The sequence below is a fragment of the Corvus brachyrhynchos genome, unplaced genomic scaffold (assembly GCF_000691975.1).
Source record: "Corvus brachyrhynchos isolate BGI_N302 unplaced genomic scaffold, ASM69197v1 scaffold200, whole genome shotgun sequence".
Taxonomy (NCBI): Eukaryota; Metazoa; Chordata; class Aves; order Passeriformes; family Corvidae; genus Corvus; species Corvus brachyrhynchos.
This window is the reverse complement of record NW_008236184.1, coordinates 1,546,102-1,568,760: the sequence shown is the minus strand read 5'-3', so window position 1 is coordinate 1,568,760 and position 22,659 is coordinate 1,546,102. Positions and strand designations below refer to the sequence as shown.

The following is a 22,659-nucleotide window of genomic DNA, read 5'->3' as shown; positions in this document are numbered from 1 at the left end:
CAACAAGAGTTGGATCTGAATGAACCTGAAAATCCTAGGAGTTTGTCATTTAGACTGACCAAAATAAAAGAAAGTAAACACACTGGCACTTACATTACACTCACCTGTGCCCGAAGTGCTGTAATTTGAAGTACCTGATTCTGAGCAACCCCTCTGCTCTGTCCTGGGATTGAACCCGGCTTCAGTTTCTCCAGTGAGTACATGCATACTCCTGACTGCTCAGGGTCCTCAGACACTTTCATTTTCTAAGACAAATTTTGGGGTTTTTTTAAGAGACAGGGACATTGATATAATGGTTCATTTATTCTAGCATCATATGGCATCACTTAAAATTCAATGATCAGTTTAAGCCAAAACTTCTTTTTGTGCCCGATACGGCCTCCCTGAATTCAGTGGCAGTTTTGTTTAAAGTAGTGGCATGTTTAAAATTACTGAGATTCAGGAGTAGATGAATAATTTTTAGAAATGATCTGTTAAGATTAAGAAGACAAGTAAGCAGTTCTGCTGGGTAAAATTAATTATCATTTTTTCTGCTTTTGGATGAACATTCCCTGTGTACTCCATAAACATACTTTGGGCTTGGTAATACCCTACTAGTCTAGCAGAATTCTCAGAAAACATTAGTAGAGCTGGTGACCAAAACCCAACAAGACATAAACCTCAAGAAACCACTCCATCCCCCCAAACATGACTTACTGTCATCACAGGTAAACACCCAAGCTTTGAGGTCCTAGGGTTAAACATACCAGATATACATGGGTAAAATTAAAGAACTGAAGTACTTACACTGGGGGTTGTAAGACCTTCAGCAAGCAAACAAGATTTTACCTTTCTGCAAGTGTAAGGGGCCCAGTTTGTGCTGCACCTTGGCTGTTGCAGCACCGGCTGTCAAAGTGCCCCAGCCTAACTGCACCTTTCTGGCAGAGGCTGCCCTCCTGTGATACAGGCTGCAGAGCAGAAAAGTTGACTGCTTCTCCTCTACCACAGTTTATAGCCTGGCTTACCAGAAGCAGCTGAAAGCTGTGGCAATTTAAACTAAATGACTACATTATTAGGTTAATGAGTAAAAGCTGTCTTTCCTGGCTCTAGCATGGAAGTAGTAACAGAACAAGTGCTCCTCATAACCACTCCTGGATTGGAGATAATGAATCAAAACCTTTTGAATGCCTTTGAAATTCAGACTGACATGTAGAAAATCTGTGTATAGTTTTCAGTTCTGCTCTTTTCATGACCTTGGCTAAGGAAGATCACAATCTACTCTCTGGTTCCTTATTACCTCAATTCACAAACAAACTGTGTAGACTATAAATTCTGTGTAGGATGATGTTGAGCTGTTTGTTAGTTTTGCACAGTGAGGCCTTGGCTTTCTCTGGAGCTATTTAATGTTAATGTACTATCAACCAGCAATGCTGAGCTATTGATTTAGGGATTGTTTAAATTCAGTGTTAATGATATTTGTTCAGCTTTAGTCTGTGTATGAACCCCACAAATGAGGAAGACTCCGAAGTCCTTGAAACTCCTTCTGTGAATATCCTCTGGAATATTTAAGCCTTTCAATTTGCTTTGTGTTGAGCTGAATGTTTGAGCTCTGCAATTAATGGATCTCTACTGAGAATGGGGATGTCTCCATCAAACACTGTTTCTTGTAAAGTTTACACCTAAGTGCTTGCAGAGACCTAATTGTCATTTGTGGGTATCAGTCTGTTCTCTCACAGACATAGTATGGATTTCAAATTCTATAGAAATGGGGGAGATAAGGAATGCTGTTAAAAGTGCAGCATTTTGCAGCCAAGTGTTCACATAAAGTATTAAATCAGTTCTACTTATTGGCAAGAATATTTGGAAGGAGGACATTTTTCCTGAAAACAGAACTGAAAATCCTTTGCCTCGCTGCTATTCACTCTAGGTAGGCAAAAATCAATACAGATTTGGCTAGAGGTAAATTTTGTTAGATTCATGCTCAAGTGAAATGTGAAAAGCATGTCACACAGGACAATGTTGGGGCATCATAAGCACCATAAGAAAATTAAAAGACAGTAAGAGATGCATCTGTTTTGTCCCACAATCTTCAATTTATCCCCCAAGCATGCAAAAGAACCGAGCAAACCAGAAAGAACCTCATGTAACAGAGCAATCTAGAATATTGGCCTCAATTTCCAGTGCATTTACAAACTGCTATTACTAAATATGACTCATCAAGATTAAAAAAGGAAAATAATTTAGTCAGGGCTGTTGTCAAGTCAGTATTTAATGTTACTTTTTGTATTTGCTGTGATAAGCAGTAAAATTTGCACACTCCTTGATAAATCATTGTTTAGCAATGTCTAGAGGGTCCAGTAAATGGTTTGAAATTGCCACAATGTAATAAATGGTTATTTGATAATGAATGAAATTGTTTGAAAATACTGTTAAAATGTCAAGTTTTAACATATAGAACATTAGTCAAAAGGAGTGCAAACATGGAAACCATAGTGACACTATAAATATACCGCAACAAATGCATTTATTTGTACAGGGCAAATAGTAGGTGCTGTATACAAACCAGTATAAATTGATATATGAAGTTAATTTCAATCTGTAAAAGTAATTGCATTGGTTTAACTTATTTAACTCTCCTTACAATAATATTTATAGCAGAGCAAGAAAGTAAAGAAATAAATGATGATAAATAGATAAAATACATAGGAAATGGGAATTGTTTTCCAGTTTAATTATGCTGTCACATAAAATTATCACAGAAATACACTATGCCGACAAGAAGAATACATTAAAATCCCATTATGCTGCGCAGAATTGGCTGGTTTGTGTTGCTGTTTATTCCAGAAACAGCTTTTCATCTTTCCAACTACCATGAAAAGTTACACTTTGTGAAAAAATAAAGTAGTGCAAACAGGACAGTAAAGGCTGTGCCAGGTGATGGTCGACCTGTAGGACAAAGGTGGGAAGCAAGAATGTCACATCTTCCTCTTCAAGAATAAATGAGACCACCAGCAAAATTTGAAGGAAAAAAAAATACCCGCTCATAACAAATAATTTCTCTTTTTTTCCTCAGCCACAACTCTAATTTGAGAGTTTTTCATAGCTGTAGTCTCCATATAACATGCTCCCATCCTGTGGTGATTGGGGCACTGTTAAAACTGCAGTAAGGGGGAACAACAAGCAGTCAAAACATCATAGTGAAAACCCATTTGTTTTCTTCTTCCACACCAGATATTTGTGGTTTCAAACTGAAGTTTATCCTATCATTTCTTTTCATGATGCATTAAGGCATGTAGTATTTTTCATCCTTCTGCTTTCAAACAACAAAATCACGGCCTCACCAGGGCTAGAAAAATACATGGATTTCTTTGAAGGGGACTTGGTTTTTCTACTCTTTTTTTTTTTTCAGAACACTTGAAGCTTAGTTCACTTGAAAATAGCTACCTGTTATTATGTAGGTGAAGAACACTATAATGCTGTCTTTAATGCTAATAATATGGCTGCGTTATTTTGACCTCTCAAGGATGTAATAAATCTTGTTGTGTTTTTTAAATTTGCAACTTCCAAGTCTGAGTGATTAAGTTGGAATTGGTGCTTTACTTAATTTAAAAAAATATTAAATATTACTCTTTAGGATCCAATAATATCTGGAAAATATGATTCTTCAGAGATTGCAAATTCAGAGGAAAGTTTTTAATAGATCCTTCATTAATTTTTTTAATCTTATTTTTTTTTAAATACTGAACCAGAGGCACACTAAATCTTTAGCCTCTGATTGATGAGTTTGATCAATGAGGATAAACAATACCCTAAGTAGAAAGGAACTCTCTAGAATATGAAATACCTGAGAAGAAAATACTATGTGCAAAATCCAGAAGATAAGGCAGCTTTCTGTATAAAATGAGATTTAGGTCATCAGAGATACTCCTAGTACTTATCCTGTCTGTGTAAATTAAATGAATGGACTTGCTCCAAAACTTTATGCCAGCTCCTTAAAATTATGTGTATGCGGCAAGAATGATTTTTTAAAGCTGTCTATTGCTATAAAAGAATGGCTATAACTAAAGTAAGCTATCATTAGACTTTGGAAAGGATCATTTATTATACTTCAAAATGGCCTGTTATTTACAGTTCTTATTAAAAAAATTGAACGTGGAATGCATTCAAATTTCAACAAAGTTGTAATACTGTTAACTTGCCTTCTGACAGTAGCAAATGATATTTTGGCTCACAGGAATGATTTATGGCCTTTACACTACCACATCAGCATTTCAAAAGGACAACACTGATGCCCTTTTACACACCTTTTTGGGATGAAGTGCTGTTCAAGCTAATAATTTTTAGTAATTAACATTAGAAGTATCAGTAATGAAGAAGTAACTGTTACAAAGACACACACAGAGTAAAAAAAAGAACTAATTATGTCCATCAGATTGAGCTATCAACTATTTTGCTTTATGCAGAACAATATTTATCATCAAAACCATGCAGAAATAACATCCACAATAACATCCTATATTCAGAGTTGTCCTGTCAGGGCATTTGTCCTTCCTCCTTAATTATGGCCCCTTGGAGTCCAGTGTGTCCTCAGTGGAGTCAGTAGAAACACAATGCAAGCAGAATTCAGGACCTTAGACTGCACATGAGACTCTGAAAATCAGTAGCTTCCAGGAGTAAACTGAGGTTTCATTTGAAATTCCAGTAGTGGCAGTTCTGTGCCTCTTCAATGGCATAACAGAAATAACACTTATCTTTAAAAGCATTTTCTAAGGTCTGTATTTGTCACCTTCTTATGGCAGGGTATTAATGCTACTTTCCGTCATATATTGCATGCTCACACCTTCAGCGAGAGCGTCATGGTCCTCTTGTCTCTGAACACACTACTCAAAACACAAAGAATTAAACAGAGGTAAAAAACCTGTTTCTCTTGATAGTTTTTTTCATTTTCTAGAAAATTAAACTACCTATGTAGAGAATCAAGAATTCTGTAAAAGAAAGGAAGGGCATTGTGATGGTTGGGGTATTTTAGTTTTGAAAAATCAGGAAATTCTTGAATGGCAAGTGTTGCTATAACAGAACAAACAACCTCCCAAAAAAGTATATTCAGAAGTCAGGTACAGAACTGAATCTCCAAAACTGAGGAACTTGTTTTTTCCAAAACAGCCACTCCACACTGTCATTAAAGCAGCATAGGGAATTGCTGTATGTGTTTCCAGCATGTACCAAAAGTTGCACTCAGATCTCCAAGGGTTGTCTGTCCCGGACTTGAAGTGTTCTTACCAAACCTAGGAGAGAGTAAAAGAGTCAAGTGAGTCAGCAAGTCTGTCAGTGTGTTGGAAAAAGGGGTTTTTACCTGTTGCCTATGAGTGATTTGGGACATCTCTTTGGTAAATAGGGCCCAAAGTCAACCCATATAAAGGCCTCAACTCAGTGTAATATTTACTGGAGTAACCCAGTCAGGAGCAGAAGGGCCCCAGCTGTGCTTCCAAACTCCGTGGCTGTGAAGGCCAAGGCAGTGCTGTGAATGTACAGGTGGTGCTGTTGGGAAGGCCAGACAGGTTATGCCACTTGTTCTATGGATGAGCATTTTCAGCAAGGTCCCTTTGCCAGCCTTTTGTCTTCTGGTTTGTCAGCTGTGCACTGATTCAGGTACAGCTGAGCCACTGAACTAAGCTGTTAAATGGATTCTGGGGGAAGTTCCGCTGTGAGGAATTTTACCCACGCCAGGTCAGATTTTGCTTTGAACTGATGGAGCCATAAACATGAATTGTTCCTTTAGGTTCTGTCTGTGGAAAATTCAATCCACTTTCAAGGTTCAGCCAGATAAATGACTCAGGTAGAGACATTTTGATCATGTGATTTAGCTAAAGTGCAGAAAAAAAATATTTCCATCCCTGTCTATTTGAAATCTTCACCATTATATAACTATATACACAGACATACATTTACATGATATACACATGCAGAATACTGTAAATTTTGACAGCTTCACTAGGTCATTTTGCTTGAACAGCAAAGCAGCAAACAGGTTCCTAAACAAAAGGATAATCCAATTTCATTGCTAAAATCTAAAGTGAATTTAATGTTTCCTATTGCCTACTACTTGGGAATAACTGCTATCTGAAAATATGAATCTATTAATATTATTGAGCAGGTGACCACTCAGTGCTTAATAGGAACTAGCAATTAGTGTATGTAAATCAACTAAGACAGCAGCATCTCAATGGCTGTTCTGCATAGAGGAATAGTTAATAGTTAATAAGGAATAGGAGGAGTACATGTTTCCAGCCCAGATTTTAAAAAGTCACGTTTTCTACTGGTGAAAACCTCAATACCTATAACATTTGTTGTGCATTTTATGATTATTCTTAATGCCCTTGCAAACACATGTAATAAAATGCTAACAAACCATCATCCATTACTTAATTATGTTTATCTAGATGGATAAAGTTGAGGTGGGGGAAGCCTCTGGTAAAAAATACTGTTTCCCATTTGGCAAACAGAGACTACATTTACATCTTAATTATTCCTTGTAATGCTGTAAGAGAAATCATACTTGGGAGCAGAGTTGATTTTAAAAAAAATAGTGGGTGTGGGGTTTTTGTTTAGTTTTTTTTGTGTTCTTGTTTTGTAATGAGGTTTAAAAACTAAGTTGACTCACAGTTAAATCCACGTCCCCTCCAGTAGGGGTTTTAAATGTTTGTGAAGCTTCGCTGGGAACAGGGAGCTTCTCTGAGAGTGATGAAACACCTTCTATAAGACAAGACAAATATCTCAGAAACTAATGCTATATTGCCTTCAGAAACTGTGCCTATGGAAAATATCGGAATAGTTTGTTTTAATTAAGATGAATAGTTCTATGTTTCAGCAATCAAGCACAAGAAAAATAGAGGTTTTAGAAAATCATTAAATCCTACAGATTATTTGTGTGCACAATGATGGCCATGTGATTAAAGACCGCAGTTTACACCTAGTTGTATTTTTCAGTTCTCCATTTGGAACGTTTTAATAGTGTTTTTTCAATTCCAAATCTACACCAATTGCCATGGACCACTAAACATTAAAAGCAAAAATCAGAATTTGTGCCTTGTAGTACAGTTGACTCTTGTTGCAAAGATAGCCTAGGAAGTGGTCGCTGAGAATCATCAACCAGCCTTCAAAATTTATTCTTCAGCAGTGACTGCAGAAGCATTCAGTGCAGTAAATGTATTAAAACCAGTCACACTGAATTTGTGGAGTAACCCACAGAGATGCCTCCTTTTAATGCTGAAGCTGACCATCTCCACAGGCGTGAGATAAATCCATACATCAGTCACTGCATTTGCTATGGACAGCTTAGCAAAAGAGTGTTGGCATTTCTGTCTTGGCTCTAGCCAGCTGTGATTTGATTAACTTTTGTGTTAACTAGCTAACAAATTACTATCTGCTGTGTGTTTGGAAGTAGAGACTATGAAAAGTTCCTAAGTTCTCTTCCTCCCAGAGTACCTTCCAACCTTGGCACAAAGTCTGCCTCAATTGCATGAACACAAAAAAATCACATCAACATTGTAAAGGGTGTCTTCTGAACTCTGGGTATGCAGTAATAAGGTACTTTTCTTACCTCCCCCTGGCCCGCCACCCCCCCAGCCATGTGTGAATAAGCTGTAGTTTGTTAAGCCCTGGTAAGAAAAATAAGAAAAATATGCTTTATGTACAAGGGTTGAAAATCTGTTCAGTGAAGATATAAGTAGAAAAAGCTCAGTCCAGAAACCCATGCACAGATATTGCTAAAATCTCATCTATCAACCTAAAATGCTGCATTAATCATTTTTGCATGGATTTGAACTTTTACTACCAGATCATTTATGTAAACTTAGTAATTTACTACTTGACTATTTGCTTTTAATTTTCTGGGCATTGGTGTAGTTCTTGGGTAGCCTATTATAAAATGTTAAACAATTACATTAGAAGTTTTGACAATTACATTAGTAGTTAAAGAATTATGTTAGTAGTTCTTGAGGATATCTTTGTGTTGGAAAAGACTACTTTGAAAAAACAGCTGAAAAAGTTTTTGTTTTCTTCTTGAAAAATAATTTGTGAGAAACAAAGCAAGTATTTCTTTCCATGGTTCTCTACGGATCACTAGGCTTCAGTGAAGAATATGTTAAAGAAAAGAAGTAATAATCAATAGTGACCAGTCACACCCAGGTAGTTACAGAAAAGGCTGACTTGTTTTCTGTCTGATATCATGCCAGCAAAAATTTTGGCGTACATGAAAGTACGGTGATTGAAAAGGCGCTTTTAAACACTTTGAAGGATTTGCATTTCCTTCATGAGAATTTGCTCTATCAGTGTAAAAAAATTCTTACTGATCCCTATTCACATCAAGGAAACCTTTTTTACTTTTTGTTAAATCATTATAAAGATGCAGGTGCTTTTAAATTTTTTTAAGCTAGAGACATCCTAAATAAGACCTGATTTTAATAGCTGAATTATTTTAATGTGCTTTTAAAAATTTGACAGAAAACAAGGAAAAAAAATTGAAAAATGAGCTTTTAGGAGAACTGGTTATGATTCTGGGTGATAACACATGTAATTAGAAAAAGGTAAATAAAAATAAATCATAAAACATTGACATTAACAATGCCACATATGGACTTACAGTTTTTGAAATTCAATATAAGGTACACTACTGCAAAACACAGAAGCAATTTCATAGCCTTTAAAGCATTGCTATAAGAGAGCCAACTCTCAGCAAGACAGGAACTATCAAAGTCATTACTGATCATATGTTCCCTTCAGATCAGTGCCTTTCCAGACACTGATCAAATATTAACCAGAAGAACAGTCAGAATTGGCCAGTAAAATCTATAATAGAAAATTCAGAGACCTGGAACTTAATGTTTTTTAAACTTGACTAGGAGAGGAAGAAGAGTTAAAATACAGCAATCCCTGACAAAAATGTTCAGAAATAGTTTTAAATGTTTTTCTTTCTCTGAAGGAACGTAATATGTTAAATGAGGAAAATACAAAGCTTTAATATGTTAATTTGAAAAGCTGAGCCTGTGTTCCCCAAATTAAGTCTATCTGCAGACATAGCGTAGCTTATTTCAGACCTGGGAGTGCTAATTAGGGTCACTCTCGAGGAAAGCTCTTAATCACAGTTTACAGTAGTTGATAGCTTGAAATACCTGCCTAAGCACTGCCCTGAAACGGGCCTTACTAGGTGAAAGTCAGCATATGATGATCACATGGAAAGTCTCTGAATAATTTCATGCCTAGTTATAGTTCAGACAACATGAACTCTCATTTCTTACTCAGTTTTCACATGTAGAGGATTTCATTTAACTATGGGATTTCTGGTAATAGTTGGAATTTTTCAGCTGATGACATTTGTATCTAGAAGCTTATGGAGCATCATTCAGTAATGTCTGTGGAGACCTGTCTAAAAAGGGCTGTACAAACCCAGAATATTAGAGCATCTTCTTTAAAAGAAAATCAGATATTAGGAAAAAAAAAATTTAACAATTTGTGAATGTAGACTAGTTCATACCATGTAAGAGGAAAAAAATTTTCTTCAATATTTTACAGTCTCATAAAAATTCTCCAAGCAGATTTGAAAGGTAAAATCTGGTATGTTTATATTGACATTATAATAATTTTCTCTTAGGACCTGGATCAGCATTTAGCAGATATAAACAGCTATAGTATGAATATTACAGTTTCTGAGTCTAACTTATTCATTGACTGCAACAACTTCAAAAAACCTGGCAAAACAACATCAACAAAGGTTAACACTGAAAGCCTGATATACAATCAATTTATCAACAATACCTGCCTTCAATTCTAGACATTACCTATTGTTTTTCCACTTTTGGTCTTTACCCAGACCAATTTTCTATTAATTTAATTGATATTTGACAATGTGAACACAAAATAAAACTTTAGGATTAAGCCATTGCTCTGATAAATCCTACTAAATTAAACAAAATTAAACTAGAACAGTTTTGTTACTCTAGATCAGGATTAAAGGCTCCTACACCAGTGGGCAGGGCAGCTTGATGCTTTCGTTTAACCCTAGGCCTACAGCCATAATTTTGATGAATTTAAAAATGAACCTTGCATTATACTCTAAAACCCAAAGCACATTTTACTTAGGGAGTAAGTACTACATATAGCTTTATCAAATTCTAGTCTAATTGCACTGGTGTTACATGAAATTCATGTAGGCTGTATTCTTACATTCTCTTACTCTGTGGAATGGTAATACTGAATAACAGTAAGAGCAGAATCTGGTATAATAGGAACCTTCTGCTTTTCATAACAATCCAATTTATGTTATAAAAATGCTATTGAGAGACTTAGTGAATTTAATGTTTAATGTCAAGCTACAGTAATGAAGGGTGTGATCCAATATTTGCAAAGGATATTAAGTCCTTAGCAGTAAGCTTAAGTGAAAACTTAAATAACATTATCAGAAAGAATATGTTAAAAAATATTTGTCTAAGCCTATAGTAAAATTTTAATTCACAGAGCTGTAAGTCTAGAATGTCTCTCTTGGCAAGGTCTTGTCTCAGTCCTTTGCTCCTGAGACAAAGTTCCTGTTATCACCCACACATGACTGAAATTTCATCGGCAGAACTTAGAACTCTGAGATTCCCTTACCTTTGAAAGTGATTTATGTGTGAGCAGGGTGAACAGAATAAGTGAACAAGGTGAACACAGTGTTGTTTATAAACTGGAATTTTTTATCTTGCCACAGCTGTAAAGACCAAATGTAAATGGTCACTTCAGGTAGCAGCAAATTTATAATCAAAGCAGGGGGAAAAAATCATCTGCATTTGAGTGATTTGCACAAAACCTAACAGAGAAAAAATGCCCCATCATTGTCAAATGAATATTCTATCAAAAGTGCAGTCACATTCTGTTCTATTGAGATTAACTTTACCTGCTGAATGCTGTGAAATTTATTTCAGTGGCCTATGACTGCCATATATCAGCATCCGACCCGTCTATATAAAACAATAAGCATGATCTTAAGGCTGTCTTAAAGGCTGTCTGAGAGATGTGTATTTACTGACACATATAACCTGACTAAGGCCAAACATCATTACCCCTGTGACTGATTGGAGGGCAGTCATAACTTAACAGTTTTATTTCCCTTCTACAGCTGAGCTCCTTGACCACGCTGGCTGAGCTGACACTGCATTTCAAGTCTTGTTACCAGCTCAATGGTTCTCTTACCTAGAAAAAACAAGGGGGGTGGTGGTACAGGGGCAGAGGCTGGAAAACAAAAAAAAGGCACCTCTTCATTTAGCTTCTCCATCTCGATCATTGCTGATGGGCTATCAATAATTTCAACTTGGTTAAGCAGCTGGCTGAAGGTTGAATAAATTCTGCCTGTTGTTTGCATGATCATACCTGAATTCAAGAATTTTAATTTGAAGCAAATTTCTTTTTGGTTGCTCCTTGGGAAGTTCTTATAAGTCCAAGATAGGCTAGAAAAGAAGTTATTTCTGTGGAGAAGCACAAGAACAAATTTAAAGTCAGGGGGGCAAAGCAACTATGCTTTGAAATCTCTGAAAGGAAATGTAAAGGTATGATAAAGGCTTCATATATGTATATACACACCCCCAAATTCAGATGAGGATGACAGAAACAGAGGTCATCAGTAATCTTCCAGTGAAAAGGATTTTGCCCAACTGCTTTAACAGATTGTTAAAATCTAGAAAGAGCTGTCCACTGGTTCATGAGTGAGTCATGATTTTAAAAGAAAATAAAGTGGGTCATGCCATTTTGCCTGCACTGGGTTCAACTATCTTGGGCACTACTATTTTGACAGCCAGAGAATTATTTACAGCACGCACAACTACCTACATGTCTCAGCCACTGTGAGTACTAATATGCTGTTAATAACGCATTCTGTGGATTCAGCATTCCTCTTACTTGTGTCAGCATTATTGCTTATTTAAGTATTTACTTCTTGGGAGCATTCCTGTTTCATTTCAGTAAAGAAACTCCAAGCCCAATATTAATCAAATACACATGCTTTCACATTTAGCTGTAGTAGGGCGATTTTGGGGCAAACACACCCCTTGTTACTGAGACATGAGAAAATGCACACTGAAATTTGTCTAGAATAATCAGAATAGTTAGTGACTTGAATAGCAGGTGGTGTCCTGTTAAAGGAGGAAGAGAATTATGTTTATGTTTTGAAGACTCATATAGCTACTTTGCCTCATACCGCTTTAAGTGTATAGTCTGCTTTTACACAAGGGTTGATTTTTTCCTAATCAAATTACCTGCATTTTCAGTAGTTTGCTACTGAAAGGCAGAGAACTGATTTAGAGAGAGGAATCAGATTCAGGTCGTAAAAGGACTGCCAGAGAACTGGAGAAGGACTTTGGACAAGGACATGGAGAGAGAGGACAAAGAGAAATGGGTTCAAACTGAAGGTGGGCAGGGTTAGAATAGATATTAGGAGGAAATTCTTCCCTGTGAGGGTGGTGAGGCACTGGCATAGGTTGCCCAGAAAAGTTGTGGATGCCCCATCTTTGGAAGTGTTCAAGGCCGGGTTGGATGGGACTCTGAGGAACCTGGTCTACTTTCCCTCCTCTGAACTACCATTTCTAACTGTACAAATTGCATCATGCATGAAACTGTATCTTTTCCAGCCCACATGTGCTTACTCACTGAAGCCCAAAATTACATCATTTCTGCAATTTGATTTGCCTTACAGCGAGAGAGCAGAGATGGGATTCAGCCTTCTCTGTAAGCTTTCTATAGGGCTTCTCAAACCACCATCTAGATTGTTACCGTCCTTTTTCTTCTCTGGAGGGCAGCATCCACAGATCACACCAGAGGAGCTTGGAGTCACGGGCTCCTACAAGACCATCTTTTGACTTTAAAGTGAGGGACTTGCAGACAGATGCAGATTGCCTCCGAACCAGCATTTTATAGCATAGCTTCCCCTCTAGCTTAACATTTTGTAGCTCCTGCTTCCCAATCCTACATAATGAAACATTTCAGGGATTACGCACTACATAGCTGGTGTGCTTCATCGGTTTTAAGACAAGGACACTTCTTCGGCTGTGTTTTGCCCTCACAGTTCTGGGAACTTTAAGAAACAGAATGAAGAGGATGCCCCTCCTCAGAGAGCTGTGCCGGTTAAACAAAGAGAAACCCCAAAGTATTTCTCTTATTCCTCCCTCTTTCACAAAAAACTTGACATGGATATCTTCATTCAAATTACTTATGGTGAGTTAGTCATAGGAGAGTTTGGGTTGGCAGGGACATTCATAGATCTAGTCCAACACCCCCCAAGCAAGCTAAGTCATCTACCAGATCAGGTTGCTCAGAGCCCCACCCAACTTGACCTTGAATGTTTCCAGGGATGGGGCATCTACCACCTCTCTGGTGAATGTGTTCTGGTTTTTCACCACCCTCATCATAAAGAATTTCTTTCATAAATCGAGTCTGAATTTACCCTCTTTTATTTTAAAACCATTACCCTTAGTAAACTTTAAATTGGGAAAAAATTAATTTCTGCTACAAAAATAATTCCTAACTTCAATCTAAAACTGCTAGTTTGTTCATCAGTGTCATTAATATATCTGTCAATAGCTAAGAAAATACTGTCCTAATAAAATAGCAGGCTGCAATCAGCTATTAATATAATTCAGTAACTTGGCAAAAGCCATGAAAGTTGCTCATTAACTCACATATTTTTACAAGTTACAGACCCAGAGCAGCAATCTCACAACAAGGATATTAACTGGAATAAAGTTATAAAACATTTTATGGAAGCAGAAAGTACACACAATTATGTTTTATTAACGAACTCTTAACCTTAGAAATTTCAGTGTCCATATTTGAAATAGTACTGTTGAGCTAACCCCAGAGCTGGCCTTGTTCCTTCTCTAAGTCCAGTGGACTTGTGCCAGTAATGGTTAAAGCAGAAGGATACTCAAAACAATTGAAAATTTGGAATGTGAAGTAGGTCTATTACCAATTGCCTCTGTTGGTTGCCATGGGGGGGGGGGGGGGGGAGAGAAGAAATGTTGTCATAGTCTTCAAAGTTTCTTAAAAACAGGGCTGTGAGTTCTCAGTTCTTTGCAGAGCTTCTGCAAAAGCATCCGGTTTGGGGTTTTTTTAAAGCCTTTAAAGAATTAAAAGCCAAGTATTGGTGTCATATGTCAATTCCGTACTGGCTAAACATAAATTCATTATACATGTTACAGGGGTACCAGAATTTCTGTCAGTTTTTAGGATATTGTATGTGTGTGTAAATTATATATACACTATACATATATATATACATACTATATATAGACATGTACACACACACACAAATACAGAGATGATCAGTATCAGTATGTTGTCCCATGTAAGCACCTGGCAATAGTGCCTGACTGGAAAAACTACCATTTCCAAAAGAAACCAATACTGAGTAATGGAACACAAAGGGAACACCTCACTACAACTGCACAACTTACCTGTTTTTTTGGGTTTTCTCCTTTTGGGAAAGCTACTATGGAGCATTCATGGGTTTCTGACACATCAGCCTCTATCTTGAACTTTCTTACACTCTATTTCATCCTGGTGATTTTATTTCAAGAAATCTTGTTGATCATAGAATCACAGAATGTTTAAATGTTGGGAGGGACCACACTGGGTCATCTGGTGCAACCTCCCTGTTCAAGCTGGGTCATCCCACAGCACATGGCATAGGATTGTGTCCAGATGGTTCTGGAACAGCTCCCATGAGAGAGACTCCACTCCCTCTCTGGGCAGCCTGTTTCAGTGCTCAGTCACCTGCACAGTAAAGAAATTCTTCCTCATGCTCAGGTAGAAATTCCTGTACATCAGTCCCTTCATCACCTTCATAGCCTCCACCAGACCTGCTCCAGGTGCTCCATTGTCTCTCTGTCCTGAGGAGCCCAGAACTGGACACAGCACTCTAGAGGGACCTCACCAGGTCTGAGGAGAGGGGCAGGATCACCTCCCTGACCTGCTGGCACTGCGCTTCCTGATGCACCCCAGGATCCCATTGGCCTCCTTGGCCCCCAGGGCACTGTTGACTCAGGGACAGCTCATTGTCCACCAGGACCCCCAGGTCCTTCTCCACAGAGCTGCCTCCCCTCAGGTCAACCGCAGCCTGTGCTGGTGCTGGGGTTATTCCTCCCCAGGTGCAGGACTCTGTGCTTGCCTTTGTTGAACCTCAGCCAGTTCTTCCCTGCCCATCTCTCCAGCCTGCCCAGGTCCTTCCCAAGGCTGCACAGATTTCTGAGGGATCGGCTGCTCCTCCCAGCGTTGTGTCATCAGCAGACTCCTGGAAGCATTCAGAGAGATTATATTACATTAGAAAAATGTATTCCTCTAGTACGTTGACCACTTTAAATTTGGTGATATGATAGTTTTCAAGTATCTTTATTTATTACAGGTATGACCCACAACTTTAACTTTTTTCTTTTGTTTTTTTTTAACATAAAGTTTAAAAACTATTTAGCGATAAATTTATTGATACATCTTTAGACAGTTTCTCTTTTCTGACTGAGTTTGGGTTTTGAAAAGTTTTTCTTTTCTGACTTCTTTAGGTTTTGACACCAGATAAAAAGTTGTAAAGGCAGGGGAAAAAAAGTACATTAAATACTTTTTTTATTTCCTCTGCCCAGAGGTTCTTTGCCAGGGAAGATGCTCTAATTCTCGCCTATCTCAAAATTACCAGTGCATCCTGCAAAATCTCTACATGTAAAGAAAACTGTTAACCCAGGAGGCATAAATCAGATTTACTGCAAGAAAGGAGAAACCCTATTTCTTCATCAAATTTCATTTTTCTCTAACAGTCTCTCAGCTGTCAGTTTGATAATGGCTGCTTGATTCTGCAGACACTTCACTGGGGAAGGTGCTATTCCAAGCCACATTATGTTCATCTGTTCATCTGATGATAGAATTTGTCTCCTTAGGCAACAAATTTGGGGACCAGAATTTATCCACCAAGAGATTTCATTCCACTGAAGGGTAAATTAAGGTGGATTTGTAATGTCTTTGTTTATCCTAAAAAATTAAATATATTGAAAGAAGTTGAAAGCAGATTTAATTTAAAAGAAAAGTAAGGCCATTATGTAAACAGCAGCAGATCTCATCCAGAATATGTCACATAAATATCATACTATCAAACAAGAAATGTAAATTATCATACATACTCTATAATTGAAAAGTGTATTATACATTAGTGAAGTCACCCATTTATCTAATCATAATCAGTTCCAATAAAATCTCATTTAGGAAAGTTGAATGTAGTTCAGGGTGGATGGTTATGAGGATATCAGTCATGTGAGTATGCACCGAAACAGTTTTGAAAGATAGTTCGTATACATAGAAATCCAATTATTGCCTACCTCATCTGGAAGGAACTTTCTCTGACATGGGCTAAAACTGTGGCATCCAGAGCTACTATAAAAGTAAAGCAAGTATACTGAGTAATGGCTTTAAATAATGTTTTAAGAAAATTTTTACTCCAACAAGACATTCACAAGAAGTCATTACAACAATGACATGGTGTTTTAATGTAAGAGATGGTTTAAAAGGAGAGGAAAAACCCTGATACATCATTTGAAAGCTCTGATGATGTACAACAGCTTGGATCCAAACCTCGCGTGACTGGTTATAAATCCAGCCTTTCAGTAGGAGAAGTTCTAATTTACCAAACATATACAAGTCTGTTAAAAAGGTAAAGTGCAACTATTTTCTATCACTGCTGCTCTTCTGCTGTAGCATTTTAGACAAAAAGGTCTCAAGACAGGAGAAATAAGTGATTTTGTTGAGCTTGTTGACATAAAACCCCACAAAACAGACTGATTTTGCTATTCATAAATTCCAAATTAATTATGGGAACATTGGCTATCCTGATTTCAGTAAAAAAGCTGGTGACTTAATCCAACAGTAAGGTAATCTGAATAAAATGTATATCATGACTGCAGCAAAAGAAGCAGGTCATGATGAATATGTGATTTGGTATCATGAGCCTCTTCTGAAGTTATCATTAATAATTTTTCTTCTGTTTCTCCATTTGTTGTGCAAAGCTACTCATCTAATCACTTGCATAAATTTATCTTAACCTATGGATTATTTATTATGCACCTATCACTCTTCCAACATTGGTACCTCAACTATACTGATTTTATCTTTTCTACGTGCTCCAAGATTCAGACTTTCTAAAGAGCTGGTCCCCACTCCATGGTGAATACTCACGTATGTACACATGGATGGAAATATTTACGTGTGGATATATTCAAACCATTTTTGATTGGGTCAACAGCATAGAGAGTTACAACCCAAATGTCTATCTGGTCTTTGTTAAAATGGATTATAAGAAGATAGAAAACTTGAGAAAAAGAATATCCATATATCCTCTTGAATTTTTTTGGTACTTACTATGCTCCAGGTATCAGTATCCACCAATATTCATCAAATACTGCAATTCCACCATATTTCTTATATTGTGATTTGTTTGTTTCTTCACAAAATCCAGTGGATTCTGAACAAAGGGGCTTCTTCAGAAACCCATGGGGGGGAAAAAAAGCTGTTTTAACTATCCTGTTTTTGCAGCCATAGCTAGCCCTGATTTGCTGTGCTTTGCCTGGCTAGATGTGCAACCATACATACATGCAATTTATCCAGTTTTAATAATTTAGAACAGACAAGGGCACTTGGAACATAACCATGATGATCCGCAGGAGCGATCAGGATACCTTATTCCCATTTTTATGTTCTGTTGCAATATTTAAAAGTAGGAGAGAGCTAATTTACAAGCTTATAGGCTGTTTTTATAAGAAAATTACCAAGGAGTTTTCAACCACATGTAGATGGAAACCAGACTGAACATTATGCTTGCAAACATTTCGTGTTTAAATTGACTCTTGACTAGTTGTAGGCCATCTCCCCACCTCACTGGAACTCTTCAATTAGATGAGCTGTAGACAGCTCCAAAGCTCCATCTGCAGCTCTGTAAGAAGCCACTGTGGTACCACTCATTTCCATTTCTAAGCAGTCTTGTCTGCAACTCAATCGATCTGATCCAAGTTATCTGCTGTGCTCACTCTCCAGCCTTGAGAACATCTACACTGTGTGACACTGCTGGGAGATGCCTTTTGCAGTCCCTCTGTGGTCAACCCCAAGTAAAGCTGAGAAACACTGTGTGTCTTTGTATATCTCACTTCAGAGATACATCATCCACTTCTCTCCCTATAATCTTGCTGTTTCCTTCTCAGACTGTGGGAACACAGACCACAGGTGGAGGAAGGACATGCTCAGCATTTATAAACACTGCCTACAAACCCTCTGAATTCACAAGAGCCCCAGGCTGAGCATATGGAACTGCTGGAGTGAGCCCAGGGAACAAAGGTGCTCTCAAATGACACATACACCTGGGAAGATAAGTCTTCCTCAGCCCCACTGCATTGAAACATTTCAACCACAATCACATAATTCCAATCACCAAACACAGTACAAAAGGAAGATCTAGCTGATCTCTACAGAAGAAGATACATTACTGTTCCAGAAAGGCCAAATAGCACAAAGAACTAGATGGGTCCAGGACAGGAATTTAAAGAGAAGGTCAAATACTGCAAGCACAAAGGCTTTTACTGCTGAAGAACTATGTCTAGAGAGATTCAGGATGTGACAAGGTGCAGGAGGAATGCTACACCCAATATTCTGTACCTAGAATTTAATTCCATTCTCTGACTGTCCCAGCCAGTTTTAGAGATCAGCTTCACCTCAGCCTGTAAAAAATAGTGTTATTAATATACAGGTATGAGGACCACCTCTTGTAACAATATTTTTAAAATCCACTGTTTTAATATTTTGGTATCGATCCTGGAAGATTCAGCTTGACAAAAGGTATGGAAGACTTCACTTAAAAATGTGTGGATTTTGTTCACTTTGAGAACTCTAACACCCTCACACTCCCTTAGAGAACATTTTTTTGCAGTCCCAACAGAATGTGTGAACTTTAAAGTGTTTAAGAAAAATAAATCTACAGTAGAAAAGAATTCTGTAAAGTTATGCAGCAAGCTAAAACCTGCTTATTCTTCTCCTTCCCAGTTCATGCCATCTGGCTTAAACCAGCAGTGAACTATTTTGAAATATGCTGGGCTTTAGCCAGCAGTTTAAATGAATATATGTGATTTAGTTCATATTTTCAGGCCTCTTTATTAAATACCTCCCAGTTCCATCTTGCCTAATATTTGATCCCGCGAGTTTAATGACCATTCCTTCATTAAACATTACAAGCTTTTTAAGACCTTGACAGTGCTGCATTTCATCCAATAACCTAGTGCTGCTACAAAGTCAACATTGTGTGCCAAGTTAATCCCTCGTGTCCACTAATTATGTCCAGTGCTGCAGCTTCTTGGGTGAGCCCGAATCAGTGGGGAAGTGCAGGATTTCCAGGCCAATGGATTTGGCACTCCAGCTATATCTCATGTCTTGACACTAGATGTCAGCGAAGGGTAATTGTTGTCTCAATTTAGAGGCCAGCCTAGGTAGCTGCTAGCAACCTCTGTTAATGTTTTATAGCAAAGGTGAAGTATAGCTTAATACAAGCATCTGACATATATTACAATAAAAAAGGATATAGTTGTCTAGTGTTTTTAAAGTCAGTCATAAAAGATGAATAATGATGCAGTTTAAAGCTAAAAGACAGCTGCCAAACTGAATGGCCATGATGGATGTCTAAACACCCAGTGTGGAGAAAACCTGTTCCCTAGAGACCACCATCCAAAAAATTAATTACTACGATTCAGCATCTTTAAATGTGCCACTTAATATACTGCCACCATAATTAAATTTCCAGCCCTGTGACCTTGAGACCATTTCCTGAGATAATAAATGAGATCAAGGTTTAATCGATGCAGATGCAAGTAGAAACTGTCCGAGGAAGCACAAAACCATCACAACATAGTCAAGGTCAGGAAAGAAAAACCAAGTGAAGCTGCGAATCAACACTAATTGCTTTCTTATGATAAAAGATGTTTATTTTAATTTGCTTTATTTGCAAACAGGCTCATTGTGTACTCTCTGACAGCAGCTTTTAAACTCTAGCCACAGATGAAGTCAGTAGAGGGCATATTTGTCTCCTTGTAGATAAGCACTTTTTGTAGCAAGTGAAGCCGTACTTGGTTGCACACTGAGATCTGATAATCAAGCTCATCACACATCAAACAGTACAGTGACAAGAAACAACTGACTGCCTCAGGTACACTCCTTCCTCTCTGGTGCAAGAAACCAAACAAAAAGGAAGAGACTTTGGGTAGTGATATGGAGATGTGAGGGCTATTTTATGTCCTTTTGAAGTCTGAGTGACACAAAGGGTATGGTCTGACTTCTACTGTTGGACTTCACTAAAATGCAAAATCTAATGCCATATATATGTATACACCGTGTCTGATAAATACAGAAATATCTGTGTATATGTATAAAACCACCAGAAATATACAACACCACCTAGTAGAGGACCTATTATTTTGACAGAGGTAAATATTACTGGGGCTGTTATCCACTTAATGAGTTGAAGTGAAAGTCTCTGCAGCTGAGTCAAGTCTCCTTAATTGCATACTGTTAGAGAAATTAGAACCAGCTGATGATGGGTGGACCTACACTAAAAAAAATTCTAACTTTTTGAGACAGCCTTGTGTAGGCTTCCTTTCATTCCAACAAGCCTAGAGTGGAAAAAAAAGTTCATGTACTGACACCTAAACCCTCAGAACTTAAAAAAGCATAGAAGCCATCAGTAAGAAGACAGAGAGGAGACTGTGAAACAATGTAGACATTACATCTTTAAATAATAGTACTTAGACATATTGTTTTGTAAAATAGGTATTAAACAACAATATCAATCTTGTCAACATTAAATAGATTCAATTATGACCACTGTAAATTCCAAGGTGAAACTGTATCTGATTTAATAGAAATAACCTCTATAAATACCTCAAGCAAATCAGGGGGCCTGGTGTGATATACAGAACCCCAGTAGCGGCAGGGAGCTCTGAAATCACTCTATACCAGTAAGACCAATGTACAAAAATTTGTACCAAAATCTGAAGAGGACAAAACAGAACAGTCCAAAAACCATCAGGGATTAGGGAGTTCCAGTTCCAGAGGAGCTCCACAGACATGGGGACAGGGGAAATAGCAGGCTGTTGCAATGCAACACTGACTTCACAGAACTTTCCAGGGATAACTCATCAGGCCCTGAGCACAGGAGTCACAGGACTGAGCCATGCACACATCCAACTGTTGTGGGACTCCTGTGAGTGTGGCTGTGCAAGTGGAGATCCTGAAGATGCACTGAGGATGACTAAGACGATTATTTTCTGCTCAAAACGTACCAACTACCCCTGAGAAGGGGGAAGTATTGGTAAAACAGCTGTCATGTCTGCAAAATGATGCAACTAAACAACCTTGAGGACTCAATCCAGCCATAGCTCTAAAAGATAAGTAGTAGTAGCCTAGAAAAACAAACAAACAAATCAACCAAACCAACCAAACTCCCAAGGTATTACTGTCTCAGAACAAAGTATTCTGGGGAATGGAGATAAACAGTAGAGTTTGACTTGACTTAGGCTAAGACAATACTATACTGAAAAATAAGTCCAACATTTGTTGAAACTTGTACTTGTTTCATCTTCAGTTGAATGCTGTTAAATTTGGATTCAAAATATCTACTGAAGTTAACACTTTTAAAATTTCCATGGACTTTTGTCTACGTTCCTGTGTTGATAGGTCAACTGGGAAATTCCCTCTGCCTGACTTGAAACTTCCTCCTGTCATTCTGTATGTACCGGTAAGACCTTTAGAAAATGAAAGTAAGGGGAAACAAAGTCTTTACTCTTATCTGACAGGCTGGTGCTGTAAATAATGCACTGTTCTAACATCATTCCCAGGAAGTCTCATTGCATGACAAATGCCACAGTCTGCCAACACTGGCAGTTCCCATCTTTTCTTATTGAAAGATCTATTTAGATGCATCAAGACAACCTGAAGGCTGCTTCTGATAAAAACAATGGGGAGTTTTAAAGGAGAACAGGCAACATTTCAATTACAAATTTCTATTTTATTTTTAGCCTAATTTGGTCTCTTTGTGATAAACAAGATGTTTTACATATGCCTAGTAGTAATAATTGATAGTTCATGCTTCTGTGTGTTATACTTGTTAAAATATTTGCATTTAAAAGCAAAGTTGGACTTGTAGCTCTAGGCTATGTATGTGTCTTTCCTAAGGAGTCTCAACTAGAAGAAACATTCTGAATTATAATTGTCTTCCAAATCTCAAATTAAGAGAGACAGAACATTGTTAACCCTTCACTTAGATCACTTATCTATGTGAAAACAAATTGTGATTTAGGAAAATTGTGTAGAGACCTAGTAGATATTCTGGAATCACTTGACTCTCCCTATATTCAATCACAAAGATTAGACAGATGAGTACAGATTACTTATGCTGTCAAGGGTTGGAAGATCAGGCCTCAGGTAATTACAGCATTAGAACATACGTACTTTATGAGGAGATCAATTTTCCAGTTAAAAGCTTTTTGCCTGATTCAGAGAAGCAAATTACTTGAAACTTTGCAGAAAGTAGTAATAGATTATGAGAGAAGAGATCCTGTGTTCAAAACAGCTGCTGAACTACTCACACAA

General features: G+C 37.6%; 2 long non-coding RNA genes across 7 annotated transcripts in view; one reads left to right on the top strand and one right to left on the bottom strand.

Annotated features, from left to right (window-relative positions):
- The window catches only part of LOC108447458, an 85,554-nt gene that overhangs the window by 16,671 nt on the left and 46,224 nt on the right, over positions 1 to 22,659 (top strand). The window lies entirely within an intron of this gene.
- LOC108447456 overlaps positions 2,485 to 22,659 on the bottom strand; it is a 96,885-nt gene continuing 76,710 nt past the window's right edge. Inside the window, exons 1-5 of one of the 2 annotated variants that reach the window (XR_001863023.1) lie at positions 16,359 to 18,836; positions 14,454 to 15,289; positions 11,380 to 11,474; positions 6,641 to 6,732; positions 2,485 to 5,264 (exon numbers count right to left, since the gene is read on the bottom strand). This is a non-coding gene — a long non-coding RNA (uncharacterized LOC108447456). Of the gene's footprint in view, positions 5,265 to 6,640; positions 6,733 to 11,379; positions 11,475 to 14,453; positions 15,290 to 16,358; positions 18,837 to 22,659 lie in introns of those variants that run through there. The other variant, XR_001863024.1, reaches the window with a different exon arrangement.